This window comes from Cetorhinus maximus, chromosome 23 (genome assembly GCF_964194155.1).
Source record: "Cetorhinus maximus chromosome 23, sCetMax3.hap1.1, whole genome shotgun sequence".
NCBI lineage: Eukaryota > Metazoa > Chordata > Chondrichthyes > Lamniformes > Cetorhinidae > Cetorhinus > Cetorhinus maximus.
The window spans coordinates 6659891-6679798 of record NC_135901.1 but is presented as its reverse complement, the minus strand read 5'-3'; positions in this window follow the sequence as shown (position 1 = coordinate 6679798).

The following is a 19908-nucleotide window of genomic DNA, read 5'->3' as shown; positions in this document are numbered from 1 at the left end:
ACCGGTAGCTAAAGCTGAATCATTCCCCCTATGAGGACACTAAATATCGCCCAGCTCTGGGTGTTTCAATTCACTGGCAGCCAGAACACCACCCTCGGTCTCTAAAGCTGAACCATCCCCCCCTCTAAGGACACTAAATATCGCCCAGCTCTGGATGTTTAAATTCACTGACAGCCAGAACACCGCCCTCGGCCTCCAAAGCTGAGCCATTTCCCTTATAAAGGCACTGACCGTAGTCCAGTTCGGGGTGTTTGCATTCACTGAGGACCAGCTCACCACCTACCACTCTCACAGCATCACTGGGGACATAAGGAAGTGAGGTGAGAAAACCTGAGACAGGACAGCATATTATTGGTGAAGGGGTTTAGAACGGGTGTCTTCAAATATCCAACTCCCCTTCTACAGAGCAGACGGTGACAATGCGGCAACTCAGCCTCTGGGTTCTGTGGGGAGCATTACTGACAGGAAATTGTGGACCACACACATTTCATCTTTATTTTTCTCATTTTCCACACATCCTTTAAATGTTAAACACCCGCTGGTCTGACTTATTTTCTGTTTCAACATGTTTTTCAGAACTAATTCATGGAGATTTTGTAAGAGCCGCTGTCCTCAGATGCTCAGGCAAAAGGCGAAGCGGTGACTTTAAGCTGTAGCTATCATACGACAAAAGCAGCTATTGGCTATACTGATATAGGCAAAATCTAGACGCCCAGCTCGGGTTTTTATTGCTGAAATCCACGAGCGGTTATGAAGAAAAAACAAATTTTGCCCAAATCCGTTTCCCAGTCGAGCTCCAGATCTCTGCGAAATTCACCAGTTGAACCATCTCGGGTCTGCAGCTGACTGACGCTGCCGTGTATTACTGCGCTCTCACACTCACAGTGATGGAAAACAGTCTCACCCCTGTGCACAAACTGTCTTTGAACTGTGACTCGGAGCTCCTGTCTATTTGGGTTTATGTGTAGAATCTCGGGAAAATGCAGCCACAATGTTCAGCGATGCTATCGGCCGCTCAAACACAAACCGAGAGGAAACCACATTTACCTCGGATCAAACTGTCACCCAACAGTTTCCTAGCGACCGAGAAAACAAACTGCAGATTCCGATCCGACTGAATCAGCAAAGAAGCAGATTTGAGGACAGTGATTCTAATCCTCAATACTCTGCTGCCGTGTCTCAGGAATCTCTCCGGTCGCTTCCTTGTGTATACAGCGATGGTGGTGAGCTGGCTGCTAACCCCGAGCTGGGCTAACGTCCTGATAAGGGAGTGTTTGCATGTTTAGAGACCAGGCCGATGGAGGGAATGAAACTCTCCAGTTCAATGTTATGCACTGTCCTTCCAGAATGTTAATTCAGACGGACACTGAACAGTACATACACGGCACTCGTTCATGTAATACAAATGCAGAAAGTTTCGAAAGTCTGAGCAACATTATTTATGGAAGCGAGACCCGTTATTTAAACATAGACTGAAAGAGTAGGAAGACCGTTATTATCAGTAGTAGGAGAACATAGGGAGCACATGGTGTCTGGTTAGAGTTCGACAGAAAATAAGAGAATGTTCCAAATATGTTGTTCCTTCTCATATTAAAGTGTAACCCAGATTAGGATCAGGCTTCACTTACTGAGAAACTGAAGGGATATCCCAGGGACACGATTGGCTGGTTTATCAGGAATGATGACACTTGTGTTCTCCAAAATGTGGTTTCGGTGTGGAATACGCAATCAAATCCAGCTATTCTACGCAAAGATCAGTCACGCGGTTTCAATCAATGGGTGAGAACTGAAAAGGTTTTCGATCAAATCAGGAGTCAAATCAGAGAGGGCTGCCCTCTCTCCTCCTCTGCCTTCTTCATATTTTGCATAGAACATCTTACTGAGCCAATCAGGAAGGATGGCGGGGGTGGGGGTGGGGGTGTGGGGGAGGTGGTAAGGGGTTTGATCTCAGGCAGTAGAGGCGGACAGATCAACGTCTCCCTGTATATAAACAACGTCACTGTCTTCTGCTCGGACCCGCTGTCAGTGCGCAGGTGCATGAGCACCTGCGCCCAGTTTAAACTGGCCTCAGGGCTAAGGTAAATCACGGCAGGAGCTAGGACATGCTTTTTGGGCTGACCGACTCTTTACCCTCTTCACCGTCAGGTCAGACTGCCTGGGGGTCCTGAGGATATGGTTGTGAGAGTCCGGAGCGTGCGCCTGAGCCTGGGAGGGGCATATAGCCAAAGTGAGGTGGGAACTGGGCATGGGGGAGCGACTCTGCCTCTCCATTGCGAGTATGAACCTGGTCATCATGTGTGAAGTGCCCTCGGTGTTGCTGTACGTAATGTAGGCCCTGCACCTAGATGCTGCACGGCAGCAGTCCCCCAAGACATATTCTGCTTCATCTGGAGGTCAAAGATGGAGCGTGTCTGCAGGGACACCATGTGCGAAGCTCTGGAATAGGGGTGGGGGTGGGGTGGGGCGGAGACAAGGAAACGTGCCTAACATCACCCTCATCCTGATGGCCGCCTTTACGTGTGCCTGAATCAAGCTGTGTGTAGGCCTCAATAAGCAAACAATAAGTGTCGCTAAATGTGGTCACTACCTGTCCCCGGTGTTGCAAAGGATGAGTCTGGCCACATTACCTCGGAACCCTCCAAGTAGTTGCCCCGTGTCCATTCACCCATCCCTGGTGGAAAGGTTTGTACAGAAAAACATTCACTGACCACAAATCCATGAGACAGCAGTCATCACGTTCCGTCCTATCGGCCCTGAGGGAGAAGGAGATGTTGGGCCCTGTCGGACGGATCCTTGAGCAGATTGTCAAAGTCATTGGGGAAAATGCCTCAGCGCCAGAACTTTCAATCAAACACCAAGGCTGTGGCTGTCTGGTGGTGAGAAAGGCCCTCCCCATCAGATCCTTCATGCACGCCCTAAATCTCTGCACCCGAAGCAGCTGCGGTGGGGAACAGACAGTGGAACAACTCCTTCTGGAATGTGGCTTTGCAAAGAATGAGATGCGGTGTAGTTAGTCACCCCGACAGATCTGTCACGCAGGGCTCTAAGTTCTGCAGGATGTTCCCAGGGACGCACAGCGACAGATATCAACTACTGCTGAAGGATCTTCAACTCGGTTAAAATGGTTCTTTTTTCTGCCCGAAACTTGCTGGTCCCCTAGTGCAAAGAATTGCTCACGGCCGAGCATTGCAGACTGGCAAATACCAAGGTCCAAGACTACGTGCTGGGAGATCCAGTAAAGCTTGGGGCAGTCGCTGCAAAGGCGCAATGGGGAAAGGCCACTGCCTAGAACTTTTCAGCCATAGTGCACCGAAGGCCTGTTAACTGTGTAAAACCCCTCGGGCTGTACACTTGTCATTGACTGCATATAGTAAATGCAGTTATAATGGTTCACCTCAGAGTACAACACGCTACATGGAGAAACGTTAAGGATTATTGCAATTTCAGTTTGAAATGTTTTGAAAAATACTTAGTTATCTTACGGATAAAGCATATTATTTGCAGAAATTAATACGATTGGAAAATAAATGCTGGCGGTGCACATCCCAAAAATGAAGATATAATCCATGTTGATATATCAGATAGATTACTGTACTTAAACCTATGCATAAGAATTCAGAAAGGATATTAGGACTCGAATGGATGCAGAGCAGATTTATTAGAATGGAACCAAAGAGGCTGGATTTCAGCCATACGGAGTGACTCGAGAGGCTAAGATTATTCTGGTTTGAGCAAAGGCGGTTGAGAGCAGATTGAATAGAACTGCTCCAAATTTTGATAGAGCAGAGTAGGGAAAAACTGCTTCCATTGGAAGAAATGTCCTCAATAATAGAAGACTGATATGACGTGACCGACAGAAAAAAAACGAGATAGAGATGAGTCGATATTTTTACATACGAGTTGTTGTTGTATGGAATGCATTGCAGGAAATGGTGGTCGAAGCAGATTCAATGGTAACTATCAAAAAGTCAATTGAATAATTTCTTGAAGGAAGATATATATTCCAATGCAGTGGGGCAAGGGTAGGTCAGTTGAAATTAATTGGATAGATCTTTCAAAGAGCAGGATAGGCGCTAGGGCTATGACGGTTTGATCAGTTCATGGGAATTGCAGTCTTGTTGCAACCTCAACCTGACCACAATGAAACATCCCCTGTGAAAACAGACGCAGTCAGTTTTTGTACGAGAGAAGGATTGAGTTGTGTCACTGTGTCGAACTGATCGGGCGAATCCACAAAGGTAGAGTGCCGTGTCACTCAGCTGAAGAGCAGTGACGGTTAAAACAGACACTTTCGACGCTTTGTTTATTTCAGAAGTGAAGCGATTCCCAATGTTTTCCGCTTTCCCTCCACTGCCACTGGCACTTCTCCACACAATCATCTCTGGGCGATCATCGGGATACTTTCGGTACCAATACAGGTCATACCAGGTTGCTGTTGTCGAATAGCTGCACTGCGTTCTGAACGTCTGTCCGATTTTCAGGACTACTGCTGACCAATCCTGGGACACAGAATCTTCGTGACTCAGATCTAATTGAAAGTATAGATTACAACTGAATTGTCAATTTTCTAAGAATCAGTGAGTTTTTAATGGTTTGTACTAGAACTTCCCATGAAGACTTACCAAATGCTAAGTAGGTGAGCGTAGTTAAAAGGGTGAATTTTAAATGCATGATCTCTGTGAATCGCAGCCGCAGTGCGTCTCTGCAGGTTGACCTGATTGTCCTTTGCGGAAAGCTGATCGAGTACTTGTGTTGTACCGTGCCGTGTTAAACAAATCAGGAGCATCCGACTGCCGCTCTTGAGATAAATTAGCATATGAGGGAGAGATCCAATCTGATTGGACGAAAGGACGTGACATGTTAATTTATTCTCGGATGTTGTCGTGGCTGGTGGGTCCGCAGTTGTTATCAGTACCCAGTTGGCCCAAGAGGGGAGCTTCAGTCCTCCACGAAAGTCGTTTTTCTTAACTATCTGGTCAATAGGCCCAGCAAGGTGCTCAGTTACATAAAGGCAAATAAAGTTAGGCAATAAATCCAATCTTGACCGCACACGCATCTACGGAAAATAAACGGAAACCTTCCCAACAATTTGAACACATGGACTACATCACCACAGACGTAACGTTATATTGAATCTCCTTCCTTCACCGTCAGTGGCCTTTCATTAAAGTTAAACAGCATAATTCCTGTGAGGAAGGAGGAGGTAAAGGGGCAGGTGTTGCACCTTCTGCGATTGCATAGGAAGGTGCCGCGGGGAGTTGATGAAGTGTTAGGGATGATGGAGGAGTGGACTAGGCTGTCCTTGAGGGAACAGTCCCTACAGAATGCCGACAGGGTTGGTGAAGGGATGGTGTGTTTGGTGGTGGCATCATGCTGGAGCTGGCAATCACAGAAGGTACAAAACCTGCCCCATTACCTCATCCTTCCTCACCGCCCATTGTCCCAAAGATTCCTTTCAGGCGAAGCAGCGCTTCACTTGCACCTCCTTCAATTTGCTCTGCTGCATTTGTTGCTACCAATGTGGTTTCTTCTAAATTGGAGAGACCAAACGCAGATTGGGCAACCACTTTGCGGAACACCTTCAGTCTGCATGCAAGCATGATCCAGACCCTCCTGTCACTTGCCATTTCAACACACCACCCTACTCTCATGCCCACGTGTCCCTCTTTGGCCTGCTGCAATGTTCCGCTGCAGCCCAACACAAACTGGAGGAACAGGACCTCACCTTCCGATTAGGCACTTTACAACCTGCCGGACTTAACGTTGAGTTCAACAACTTCAGACCATGATCTCTCTCTTCCAGCTTCATCGCTATTTGTCCCCCTTTTTCAATATTAATTTTTATTGTTATATTTTTTATTTTTTATCCACTTATTTTTATTTATTTTCATTTTTATTCATTGCTTTATCCTCACCTTTTATCCTATTTTCGATCTTTATTCCCACCGTCGTTCCCTCCCCCCACCCCACCCCACCCCACTCCCAGTAGGGCCATCTGTCACTTGCTCGTGTTGCTCTTTCCAGAGTGCTTACCCTTGTCCAGCTATTACCACATTCTGCTTTCTGACCTTAATGCCACCATCAGTGCCTCCTTTAGCCATTACCACTACCACTAAGATCCCTTTGTACTTTCGTTCATGACATCTTTGCCAATCTCTCCTTTGCCTTTACCCATTGTTGGCCTTCTATCAAGCATCACCTGCTGAACCCTCCTTAAATAATATAAATCTAATCACATTTTTACTTCACTTTGGCTCTGAAGATGAGTCATACGGACTGGAAACCTTAATTCCGCCTTTCTCTCCACAGATGCTGTTAGAAACTGCTGAGTTTTTCCGGCATTTTCTGTTTTTATTTCAGGTTTCCAGCATCCTCAGTATTTTGCTTTTAGAGTTTGTGCCATTTCAACACACCATCCTGCTCTCATGCCGCACATACACCAACCCTAGTCACCCCTCCTCCATCTCCCACCCCCAACACACATATACGTAGCAACATAAATAAAGACACTTACAAAGGATTGCACATTTAAGCACATGCAGCTTAAGAAGAAGCAAGTTGACAGATGGCCTTTGCCAACTACACACCTCACATAGAAAAAGGGACATGCTAATCACAGACAGAAACACAGAGAAATAACCGTACACGACTACGTTGACAAACACAGGGAGATGAAAAAACACAACCAATAAGACAATAAGACATAGGAGCAGAAATTAGGCCATTTGGCCCATCGAGTCTGCTCCGCCATTCAATCATGGCTGACAAATTTCTCAGCCCCATTCTCCCGCCTTCTCCCCGTAACCTTTGATCCACTTACCAATCAAGAACCTATCTATCTCCGTCTTAAATACACTCAATGACTTGGCCTCCACAGCCTTCTGTGGCAATGAATTCCATAGATTCACCACTCTCTGGCTAAAGAAGTTTCTCCTCGTCTCTGTCCTAAAATGTCTGCCCTTTACTCTGAGGCTGTGCCCTCGGGTCCTAATCTCTCCTACTAATGGAAACATCTTCCCCACGTCCACTCTATCCAGGCCTTTCAGTATTCTGTATGTTTCAATCGGATCCCCCCTCATCCTTCTAAACCCCATCGCGTATAGACCCAGAGTCCTCAAACGCTCCTCATATGTTAAGCCTTTCATTCCTGGGATCGTTCTCGTGAACCTCCTCTGGACCCTCTCCAGGGCTAGCACATCCTTCCTGCGATACGGGGCCCAAAATTGCTCACAATATTCTAAATGTGGTCTGACCAGAGCCTAATAAAGCCTCAGCAGCACATCCCTACTTTTATATTCTAGTCCTCTCGAAATAAATGCCAACTTTGCATTTGTCTTCCTAACTACCGCGTCAACCTGCAAGTTAACCTTAAGAGAATCCTGGACTAGGACTCCCAAGTCCCTTTGCACTCCAGATTTCTGAATTCTCTCCCATTTAGAAAATAGTTTATGCCTCTATTCTTCCTCACACTTCCCCACGTTGTATTCCATCTGTCACTACTTTTCCCATTCTCCTAACCTGTCCAAATCGTTTCTGCAGCCTGCCCGCCTCCTCAACACTACCTGCCCTTCCATCTATCTTTGTGTTATCTACAAACTTAGCCATAATGCCCTCAGTTCCTTCATCTAGATCATTAATGTATAAATTGAAAAGTTGTGGTCCCAACACTGACCCCTGCGGAACTCCACTAGTCACCGGCCGCCATCCTGAGAAGGACCCCCTTATCCCCACTCAAATGCTCCCCACCACAAACACAGATAGATAAATAGATACAGACACAATATTCACAGTCATAGGCGGGTAAAAAGCGGCCAGAATGGGGTTTCGAGTTTCTGTTATGTTTGTCCTTCATGCGGTACTATCTGTTTGGTTTAAATCTTACTATATATGTGTCTGCTTGTCCATTCCACTCTTACTACAACAATCGTCTAGTGAATAATTCCTGGGTCTGTCTAGTTAGCTGCCTTTTTGCCTCTCTGCCTTTCTCTCTCTCTCTCTATTTCTCTGCCACACACAAATACTCCCTTTCTATTCTCTAGCTATCTCTCTCTCCTACTCTCCCTCGATCTCCTTCCATCATTCTCTATCTATCTGTCTCTCTGGCTGTTTCTCTCTCCCTCTCTCTTTCCCTCTTTTTGTCTTTCTCTCTGTTTCACCATCTGTGTCTCTATATTTGTTTATCAACCTGTCTATCTATGAAAGTCTAGCCGTCATTCAAGCCTTTCTCTCTCTTTCTCTTTGTCTCCCTGTATATACACAGATGAATAAACCGTTATATTATTAAGGAAACAGATGCCAATGATCTGTTCTTCATGCTCTTTGCATGAGTAACCATAATCCTTTCTGCCAGATTGAGTTCTGGAGAGTCCACCAAGCATTGGCCAACAGCAGCCCAATATCTGGAAAGAACCTCAACGAAAATTAATTATAACTATTGAACCGCTGAATCAAGCTATTGTACATTGAACTTTATGGTCAGACCCATAGCAAGGCGTCATAATTAGAAAACATTGCTATGGAAAGGGCTGTTCTAATGGCCGATCTCAGTCATTATTGAAACGTTCTGAAAATTAAATGATTTTACACTGACTGAGCTGCAGTTCACTAATCGCGCAGTTTACTTTTGTGTCCTGTGACCCACGGGCAGAAGGGACTCTGGAATTTTCGTCCAGTACCCGTGTCCTGTGAAATCAGTAATTGCGGATGCTTTAACCCCACACAGCAGGTAGCGTACACAGATCGCGATTTTCACCCGTCTACGTTGCATCGGCTAATATCGTCTTTCTGAATACAAATTAACCTAAAATCGTTTAATATCAGATTTATAGTTTTTAATGTGATATATTCCATTACACTTCCACAATTTAATAAGATAGTTAAGTTTAAGTATGTGCATCAGCCAGAACATCGGAATCTATTGCCGTTTTGCTCTATTTGTCATCGCCAGTTTCAGTCCCAGTTTTTTTTTACACCAGTGTCAATAATGAAGATTTTACTAAATATTGAACAACATAATCATTCTGCGCTTCCATCCGCGAGCCTTTTGACTCCGAATTTGCAATGAATGTGAAGCGGCGGCCGACCTTATCGGAATGCAAAGTTACATAATTTCTGATGGGGACATTACTATTGAATGCAGATCATGACAAATGGATTCTGCAATAACATTGCAATAGCCCTGCCTTAGCCTCGCCCGCAGCTTTCATTTTCTGCTTTACATTGACTGCCTTGCTTGCTCTGTTTTTTGGACAGAATGCTGCCGTTACTCCTTGTTTGGCATTGTTTGGATCAGCAGTGCAGTGGGATGGGAATCTGTATTTCTGATCCGACAGAGGATTAAGTGAATGCAGGGTTACAAACCCAAAGAGCAGCTCGCAGGGCCATCTCCTCATCATTAAATCACGGCTGACTTCGTATTTCCTTCGTAATAAAATCAATTATCCCGCTGACTGCTGTAGTTTAGCTGTTATTTCTGATAAAAAAAATAAAACTGTGCCGATGGTAATGATGACGGTAGTGAGCGTTGCTTTATTTTATGTTAGAAAAGAGGGAACAAAACACAGTGGAACACTTGGTTCCAGAAATGATGCTTGAAAAGAAGATTAATGTCACAGTGAGCTACATCTCGGAAACAAGTGATTCAGTTTTCTGTTGCAGTCAGCTATCCGGGTTCAGGTCGCAGTGGGTGTTCCAAATTATCGGAGAGACAGTCAACAAGAACCTATAAATTGCTGATCGATTCTCCTGCATGTTCAGTAAAACTGCTAATACCAACGAGTCAACGATCATCAATGTCCTGATCTCCGACACCGTCTTGTTTTTCTGTACCATGAGCACGATCCTGTTCCAGGGATACAGCGGATCCCAGACAAAAAGACGCTGAATATTCCAGTTACTGCTCAAGAGAGGCCGTTCTCACAGCAATAAACGGAAGCAATAATTCAGGGAGAGTCACAGGGAGGTTTTAAAATGAGTAATGAAGCAAGACACTTAAAAAGAACAGACGAGGTCCACTGGTAAAAATATATTCGTTTATAATTTTAAGTTATATATGTAATAAAATACAAACTCCACAAATGCACCAATGCGTCACGAACTCACCCTTTGTCTGATGATTTCCTTTTTGGCCCTGTGCCTTATCATTGCCTGTCTCATTTTTACCCATAATTGTTGAACTTCCCTTTTTCCATTAATTAGTTTAACGATATAAACAATTGTTTCTGCTCGGCATGTCAATTCAAAACTGCTCCAACCGAGCTTCCTTTGAACCAGAAATCTCACATCCGGTTATTGAATGAACATTGGATCTCTCACAGCCTCTCAGGGGCATCTGAACACTTCTTAGAATGCCCACCAGGGAGCGTAATGCCACAACGTTCCTTTCATCAGGCTAGGACAGCGGTTTAACTGCTGTCTCTCCAAAATCTGAGTCATTTTGTAATAAATAGCAATTTAATAATTCAAATCAGAATACTTCAATGGGATGTGAGGGTCCATTGGACAATATCATCACAAAATGAATCCACATATTGAAGGATAGGCTTCAGATACTAAGCAGTGAGCAGGAGAAGTGAGTGGAAGGTATGGAAAATTAGGGGAGGAATATTAAAATGTGAATAAAGAGCCAAGGTGAGATCAGTTTTCTGAAGCAATTAACTTTACAGTTAGAGGGGATCGATGATAAAGGGGAAAAGCTAAATCTAAAAAACTTGTGATTTATTTATTTCTCTGCTCCATGTGCTTTTGTAATCTGAGTGAAAGTTGTAGAGATATTCATCTTCTGCTGCTAACGAGTTCACGTCAACGAGAACCCGCTCTACATCTTACCCTGGAGGCTTTGAAGCCAGTCTAGAGCTATTCTCCCTCCTGCCACATTAAACCAATGAGAGGTGTGCATATGTGTATATTTTTATTTATTATATTTATATTATCTTATATTTTTATTAAATATGTGCATATTTTTATTTTTGTGTGTTTATGAATATACTCTGTAGATAAGGAAAGCTGTGCCTGTGTATGTCCAGGGTTAGTCAAAGCAGAGGTTCCTGGAGTCAAATTGTCTGCGGAGTCTAAGGGGTGAAAGAGTAAATGTGTTATCTCTTTGCATTTGAATTGAGGCCTTGTGATGGGTTTTAATTTACAAGTAAGCAGAGTAGATTTTAAATTTACATTTGGTGTTGCGTTAAAGTTTATGTGCAGCTATTGCATTTCAAAAGAGTTTCAAAGAACATTTTCATCTTACAGGAGATTCGTGAGATGCAAAATAAATGTAACATAGGAACATGAAAGGTTTTAATATTTGAGAAACCCATGGTTAAAGGGGTTTGTCAAGACAATGGAAAATGAACATGAAAGGGAAAAAAGTATTTAGGAACGCAGCCTTTAAGCTGCAGTGAATTGCCGGGGACGGGAGGCGGGAGGCGGGAGGCGGGGGCCGTGGGGGCGGGGATGTCTCATTGAAGGCCAGCTCCTTTGCTTTGGCTGTGAAAGGTTTTTAATTATAGAAAGTAACAGCCCTAGGCCAGGAGGATATTGGTCCTGTAAAACAGTTTGTTTGAATCTCCTTTTGGAAAACCACATCAGCACGTGTTCTTTCTGGGAAGCTGTAGATTGTACTTCTGTTTGCAGTCGAAGGCAATTTCTTAACTTGGGTAATATTTCCTGGATATTTCAGTTAAGACTCTATAAGGGCTGTTATCAAAAAGATAGTTCATTGTGGAGCTTTGGTGAAAGTTAAATTAAAGCGTGAGCTAATTCTTTCAGTCTGTCACATTGTTTGTTCAGGAACAACAGATATCATTGTTCTAATATGAAGAGCCCATAAATAACTCCGACGAATTACGGAATCATACTTCGACCACTGGTTCCCTGATCTGTCAGGGAAAGGTCACTGGAGTCACAGTTGGCAGCATCCTGTTGGTGAAGCTGCTAGAATGTAAGGGGAAGAATTAACACTGGAATAAGCCAAAATCATTAATAATCACAATAACCAATCAATGAATTCTCTCCTCTCCCACCACCCCGCTACCACACCCCACCCTTACGCACACGACCCAAAGTTTCTAACAATGAAACCATCATGCCTATGAAAACACTGGCTCTTAGGGGGAAATTAAACGTGCTAAAATAGAACGCTGTAAGAATTTACTGAAGAACACTTAAAATCCCCCGATAGACATGGCTGCTAAGCATATTAAGAGTTGACGATTACCAGATGAACATTGCACAGCCTTAAGAATCAGGCTGAAGACACAAGTAGGACATAGAATAGATTAAGTGCACTCTCCTCTCACATAGGGAAGGGGCAGACGGTTTTAGCTTAAATATGGGAAGACATACAATGGACAAAGTGGGGGCTTTGGTGAAACACAAACAGTCTTGAGCTGTGAGAACCAAGGTCTTTGTTATACGTGTTTTAATTTTGATTGAATAACATAATTATGTATACCTCCTTTAGAATAATTGGTTAGCAAAATCACATTTTTATGTACTCAATCGGATAGGATAGCATGAGACCGGTGTATCGGTTACCGATTGGATGTATTCAAATGTACTCAAATGTATTATGATAAGGAAAAGTACAAAAGTAATGAAATGTAATCAATCTGGGAGCTGGGACTTCATTCTTAGAAATGATTGCAGCTCCCTTGTATATGCTTGAATAAAACCGGTTATAGGAAGCCTGAGACTCTGTGGTCTCTGTGTGATTGGAGCGTGTAACTTCACCTCTTCAACTTTGCGGGATCGGAGGGTGTACCCTTCTGCACTGACTATAGGCGAACTCGAGGCGTTTCCACTTCCTGACAGCCAGATCACCACTTACCGGACTCAGGACACCACCGAAGATAGAGGAAAGTGAGGTGAGAGCATCCTGACACACGGCAGCAGATCATTGAGAGTGAGGATGGAAAAAGGCGCCTTCAAATATCCAACTCCCCTTTTACAGAGCGGACAGCGGCCATGTGGCGACTCGGCATCTGGGCTGCGTCAGGCAGCTGACGCCTTGAAATATTTCAACTGATGAACTTAGTCGAGGTCTGAAGATCTGTAAAGAACGACTTTGTCAAAATCTGCTTCATCTGAATTACCAAGAGAATATCTCCACAGTCGAAACTCGGGCTGCGTGTCTGAGTGTTGCCGGTAACGGTATAAATTATGTCTGCTCCAAGCAGTATCATAGATATGGCTTAAATTCAGCGTAGCTCCTTCTGTCTTGGCATCTGAGGAGAGCGACTGAGTAATATAATCCCCGTGAATCATATTTGAAAAACAGGGCCCATCGGGAAAAAATATTGACTCACGGATGTTTAAAATTCAGATTCAATCCATACTTTGGAAATTAGAGGTAAAATGAAACCTGTTTAGTTCAGATTTACCCTTCAGTAAGGATGCCTGCTGTGCATGACTCCGCTCCCTGGGACACAGAGCTGTGGAAAGCAATTCCACACCTGCACAAAAAAACTGCTTTGGACTGTGTGTCTGAGCTCCCATCTGTTGGCGGGTGTGCGCAATCGCACCAATGAAGCATCGCAAACAAGATGCGAGAGGAAACCAAATAAACCTTGAATAAGGTTGTCACCAACAGTTTCCAGGAGCGGCCGAGAGAACAAACTTCAGAATCCAATCGGAGCGGCACCACTGATCAATCTGCCAGTTAAACTCTCCTTCCTGTTTCTAATCAACTAGTTCTGTCAATAAAATCAGGTATCTATGTTCAGATAATCTCCAAGAAAGAGGGTGCTGAAACCCAACCTCCATTAAACCTCGGCGACAGCATCTTACAGAGCCTGGGACTGGGTCACGACAATTGGGCAATCTACCGATCGCAAAGTGAATCGCGGAGCTGGAGGGAAGCGAACAACGGGAAACTGAACAGAAGGGGTTAATTAGAAGTAAAAACAGAGAAACCAGAGAAAATAAAACGTATAGCTTAATAAAATTTATTCAATTGAACAATGCAACTGATTGACTGAAAAGAAGATCTGGTCAATGTCCCTGAGTGAGGGTTGCCTCGGTGGATCAGCTCAGTGCCTGTCTGTCCTCAATGGTTAAATCCGTTTTCTTCACCTCCTTTCTCTCTCTTTTCTTCCTATCTCTTTTTGTTGTTTCTTTCAATAGTTTCCTAAATATCTGTCCTGTTCAAGTATTATTACTGCAGCTTTTCTCTCGCTCTTTTTCGCTACATATTCTGGTTTACGTCTTTGCTCTTCCTTTTTCTTCGTCTATGTTTCCATCTCTTTTTATTTCTGACTCTCTTTAAATCTTTCTCTTCTATCTTTTCTTTATTTTAGCGCTCATATCTCCTACCTTCGGATCATTTTATAACAGCGCCACTCGCAATGCTGATAGTCCAAACACAGTAGAGCGGCTGTCCCACTCGGTGCAGGTTTCTGTACGAGCTCCCCATATGTTTGTCACACTGTGGCTCACGGCACAGAGATAGGTGGCAGTGTCTGTAACTTGGGCATCGCTCACAGTCAGGACACTGAGTTTGCTGCCTTCACTGATTGAAGCCGTGATCCTCCCTTGTTGACCGGTTCCCATTGTGGCCATCACCAGATACTGGGGTGGCTGATTCGGGAGCTGTTTGTACCAATATACGATCTTTAACGATGTGGTGCGGGTGCAGTGCATGTTTACGATTTCCGCTTCCCTAACGACCACCTGCCCAGGGATCTGCACCACCTCATCCTTACCGGCCACCTCCGTATAGATCAGAGTGAAAAACAGCAAACAGATTATGTAAATTCTGAGCATTGTCAGATCACATGAAATACCGGCTGAAACAATTGTCCAGGGAGGTCAGTTTAGAAGCAGGAGATGGATATTATATTCAGCAGAATTAACAAGAAGCTACACACGGGTTTCAGGTCGAACTCAGAGGCGCCTTATTGTCGAACTAACATAAGAAGCTCAGTCTTGGGGTTTACACGCCCACACTCAGCGTGTCATACTGACACCAGCTCACCCTGTCTGTGAGCTCGCTTCGGTCCGCCTACATTCAATTTTCTCATTGGTTCACACTGCTCTATGATGGCATGCACCGGTAAGTAGGTGAGTTCCCGCCAAGCTACAGTACACAATATGGTTAGATAGACAAATTAGAACAGCGATTCCCTCCCTCCTACGATAGGTCTCTTATCGGGGGAGACCCTACATCTCGCCTTCAACTGCAGCATCCAACGATTCCAGTGCATTCTCCTTCCGCATTCTGGCTGAAGCTTTATTCCACATTGCGATCACTCTCAGTGTGACAACAGGAAGATTTGCCCGAAAGTCTCCTTTCATATTGTGAACCCGTGTGCTTCCCGACTTGGATGCAGTGCGAACTTTTTTTTTCAAATATTAACATGCCAACAGTAATACCAACATTGACAGCTCATTATAATGAATTACGTTAAACAATATAAAACATGCTATGAATATTAAAATATTTTTTGTTTCCACATGTGTTCCTTTAATGGACATTTTCTTAAATAAAGTTACCGAATATTGTTCTCAGTCTGGAATTCTCCCCAACACTGATCACAACTGTCTCCCACTGCCCTCTGGTGGCGGTGACTGGAACTACAAGGTGCAGCTTTCCAGCACTTGTTAGCCTTCCGGTTTCAAGATTGCATTTAACAATTTTTCTACAGCACTTTTTACTTCTTTCTATGTTTTGTCTTTGCATTTTGGATGGGAACTCGAAGAGATGAATCCGATTTCCTTAAGTACACCTCCGCCAGAGCTACATTTCGTTTCTTTACTTGCCCCATTACATTTTTCCTTTGGGCCACCTCTCCTGTAACCTTTAACCTATCCTGCCAGCCACCGTATCACTGACCTACCATTTCCTTCTTTATGTATTCCCGCCTATACCTGCCTCCGTAATTACTTACAACCTGTTCCATCTACAGGTTTTTTCCAGCTCTGATGAATATCATCGACTAAAATCTGTTTCTGTCTCTCCAAAGCTGGAAACCTGCTGAATTTCTCCAGAGTTTTGTATTTTCACGTCAGACACTATGCAGTTCCTGCCGTGCACTAGTTCATTTGATCATTCGGAATGTGGGAGGCCATGCGGCCAATTTAACGTCAATCATTCGCAGATGTTCTAACCTTTCCCCCACGGTGTCCTAAATATTTCCTTGAACTCTGTAGGAGTCTCGACGTCTTCCATTCCAGTTGGATATTTATTTCACAAATTCGGCACCTTCTGTGAGTAAGAAGGATTTCTCGATTTGTCCTATTCTAACTTTTATGCTTTGAACTCCTGTCTCCCAGTTCGACTCAACAATTGAATTTACAGTAAACTTGCGAGATATGTTTTCAATACATGAACTAACTGATACTGGTCTAAGTGCTATTGCAGTCAGGCACTCGGATAGTACGTTTATTGAAACAATGACATGTCCTTCAGCAGCGGGGCACGAGGGCTGGGACCTGTCTCCTTGGGATAGTTTATTTCACAGAAAGAAGGGCGAGATCACTGAGACAGCAAGTGCAGACAGCACGACAATTTCTCGCAGGCGGACACTACATAGGATAACACCACCTATTAAAGGCCCTCCCAGAACTTTCCGTTTGCTGCTATCCCTGACCCTCCTGAGGACAGCGGCTGAGTGCAAAATCTCCATGACTCAGAACAACAGGAAAGATCAAACAGGCGGGTGTTTAAAATTCACATTTCAACCCTGTTGGAAATGAGAGGGAAAGAAAAATGTGTTTGACCCTCCACTAACGACATCACCATCATTTCACAAAGGTATTAACTTGATTAGTGCCATCAGCAGGAGAATGGGGGTTTTATTCAGAAGGACACACCTGCTGTGAAATGATAGAGTTATCAGGAATAATAAGAGATGGTTCCGCATTTCGCTGCCTTTGTCCGTAACTCTGCAGTGAGCTCCTCTGTCGCAGCAGTAATACAGATTCCCAGGCCCACTGTGATATCTGTGATACTGGAGAGATTGCTGCCGCTATTTCCTCATTGCCATTCATTGGGTCAGCAGGGCAGAGGGGTGCCATTGCCCTGCCTTTTCCCCATCCCCTGACACATTTTTTCCATTCAAATAATCATCTAATGCCCTCTTGAATGCCTCGATTGAACCTGCCTACAGCACACTTGCAGGTGCTGGCCCTACCGGGAATATTATAACTTCTTGTTGGGTAAATGAATAGGTTGAAGAGTCTGCCTGTAATGTTTCTGATAACAGTCGAGATGATAAATTTCGAGCACGGTTCTGTTGTATCCTGTGCTAGTGAATACTCTCAGAGCCTCTGGTGATTACATTTTACTGCATTTCATTCGATTGTCCCTATTGTGCAAGGGTCCGCTGTGACTGGTGGATCACAGTCTCTCACCTAAAATCAAAACCGTGAAGCTGGAATTCCATTCATTGTGTTTTCCTGGTTCCTGAACACTTTGGATCAGGAATATTGCTGGAGAATTGATTTAATTGGGGGTCATTGAGATTTACAATGAAAGATATTTTTATAGTAAATATCTTTCATATCGTTAACGAGGGCAAGGGAGCAAACTGACGCCGATGTATTTTTTTTTTCCATTGACATGCCCTCTGGAGCCAGGTTTCTCACTTTTCCTCATCAATAAAAGATACAAGTGTCTCCCCAACTTGGGGCTCCAAAGAACAGTCACATTGAACTCGAAACGTTAACTCTGTTTCTCTCTCCACAGATGCTGCCAGAACTGCTGTGTCTTTCCAGCACTTCCTGTTTTTATTTCAGATCTCCAGCATCCACAGTGTTTTGCTTTTATACAAGGATGGACATCTATTGTGTCTGATGGGGACTGAGCACATCAATTGGTTTGAAGCTGCGATTTCTGCTGAATTTAATTCGAGACCAGAAAATGATTAGAGACCGCATTTGGTTTTGGAAACGAATGTCGTGATATAAAATGGAGAGTTTCTGAGGCCTGTTGTTGTGGCGACTAATTTCCTCTTCTACAACAGTAACAGGCATCTAATCCTGAAGACTCCCCAGGGAATGGATGTAAAAACAACACTTGGATATTTTCAATGAATCAAATAATTACGATGGACTAGAGGGCCGCCTGGGCGGCTAAATATTTGTTTTTCAAACGTGTCTGTGAGGGACAGGCAGAGGGATAAGCACATTGAGAGGCAGAGAGGAACAAAAACTGTGGGAGAGACAATGGCAGAAACACAGATGGAGATATAAGGAGAGAGACTGAGTGAGAGGCAGAGAGGTAAATGCAGATGGAGATATAGAGAGAAAAACGGGAGGCAAGAGAACGATAGAATTGAAGGAGAGAGATGGAGATAAACAGAGAGAGATAACAGAGGGAGAGACATTAAGAGAAATGAGAGAGAGAGAGAGGGGGAGAGAGATTTTGGGGGAGGCAATGGCCTAGTGGCATTGTCGCTGCACGAGAAGTTCAGAGTGCCAAGAGTTACCCCCGGTAAAGCTCTGGGGATGCGGTTTAGAATCTCGTTATGGCAGATGGTGCAATTTGAATTCAATAAAAATAAACCTTGAATTAAAAGTCTAATGATGACCATGAAACCATTGCCGATTGTCATAAAAACTCATTTGGTTCACTATGTCCTTTAGGGAAGGAAATCTGCTGTCCTTACCTGGTCTGGCCCATATGTAACTCCAGACCTGCAGCAATGTGGTTAACTCTTAAATGCCCTCTGAACAAGGGCAATTAGGGATGAGCAATAAATGCTGGCCTAGCCAGCGACGCTCACATCTCACGAATGAATAAAAAAAGCTGAAGATACAGTGAAGGGAACAGATGCAGCAACACGAAGACATACAAACTGAGAAATGAAGATAAAAAAAATTAAAAATATAGCGATTGAATCAGAGGGAGAGACTGTGATAGAAATGGAGACAAAGAGAGGAAAACAGATGGAGATACGGGGAGATAAACAGGAGGAAAGGGAATGATAGAAATCAGTGAGATAAACAGTCCGAGAGACAGTGAGAGAAATGAGGGAGAATGGAGACAGGGAGGGAAATAGATGAAGACACAGTGAAGGGAACAGATGCAGAAATATGAAGACAATACAGATTGAGCAACGAAGAGAGACAAAACAAGAGAAACCGGTATAGACAGTGAGGGAATCTAAGGGATATAGTGAGAAGAACAGTGCTCGAAAGGGAGGCAGGAATTCCAGGAAGTCAAAGAAAAATAAGATAACATAGCAGGTGATAGGGAAAGGATGATTTCCGAGAGGCACTTGGCCTCCTAGATTAATAGAGCGGTTTCATAACCACGATGTTACCGTGCCCGTACCCGCAGCAGCGAGTGCACAGAGACGATCAGGGAGCTGCAATTACTGGAGCATGATATTGTTGCATGATTATGTCGCATTTCTCGAGTTCTTATTATTATTATAATGTATCTTAGTGCAGGTGAACTTATATACGCGGGCTAATTCAAACTTTACTTTAAATCCTAGCGGTTCCCTTGTTTATTTTAATACCTCGGCCGTTACTGGTTAAAAGAAGCTTGCTTTAACGAAATGAAACAACCGAGATCCCGATGGGATGCCGAGTCTTAAATATCAACACAGACAAAGAATAGGACGCCTGCCATCGTTGGTATTTAAACTGAACTGTTTCCATTTTAATGCTGCCTCCGAGCTGCGGTTAAATAGTTTATCTATTGTAGCTGTTCCTGTTGATTGAGAACTTTTCTGAACTTATTGAAATGGGCGACTGGGATAAATTGGATTTTCTGCACGCTGAAATTAGGGAAATCGGGTGACAGAGAAAGAGGCAGAGAAAGCGTTTGTGACGGAGGGTCAGAAACAGCCAGAGGGGAGATACAGCCACAGAGACCGAAAGACAAAGCGAGCCAGAGAGATCCTGAGACCAAGGGAGATCGGGAAAAACCGAGAAAGACAGGGAGAAAGAGAAATTCAGAAGAAA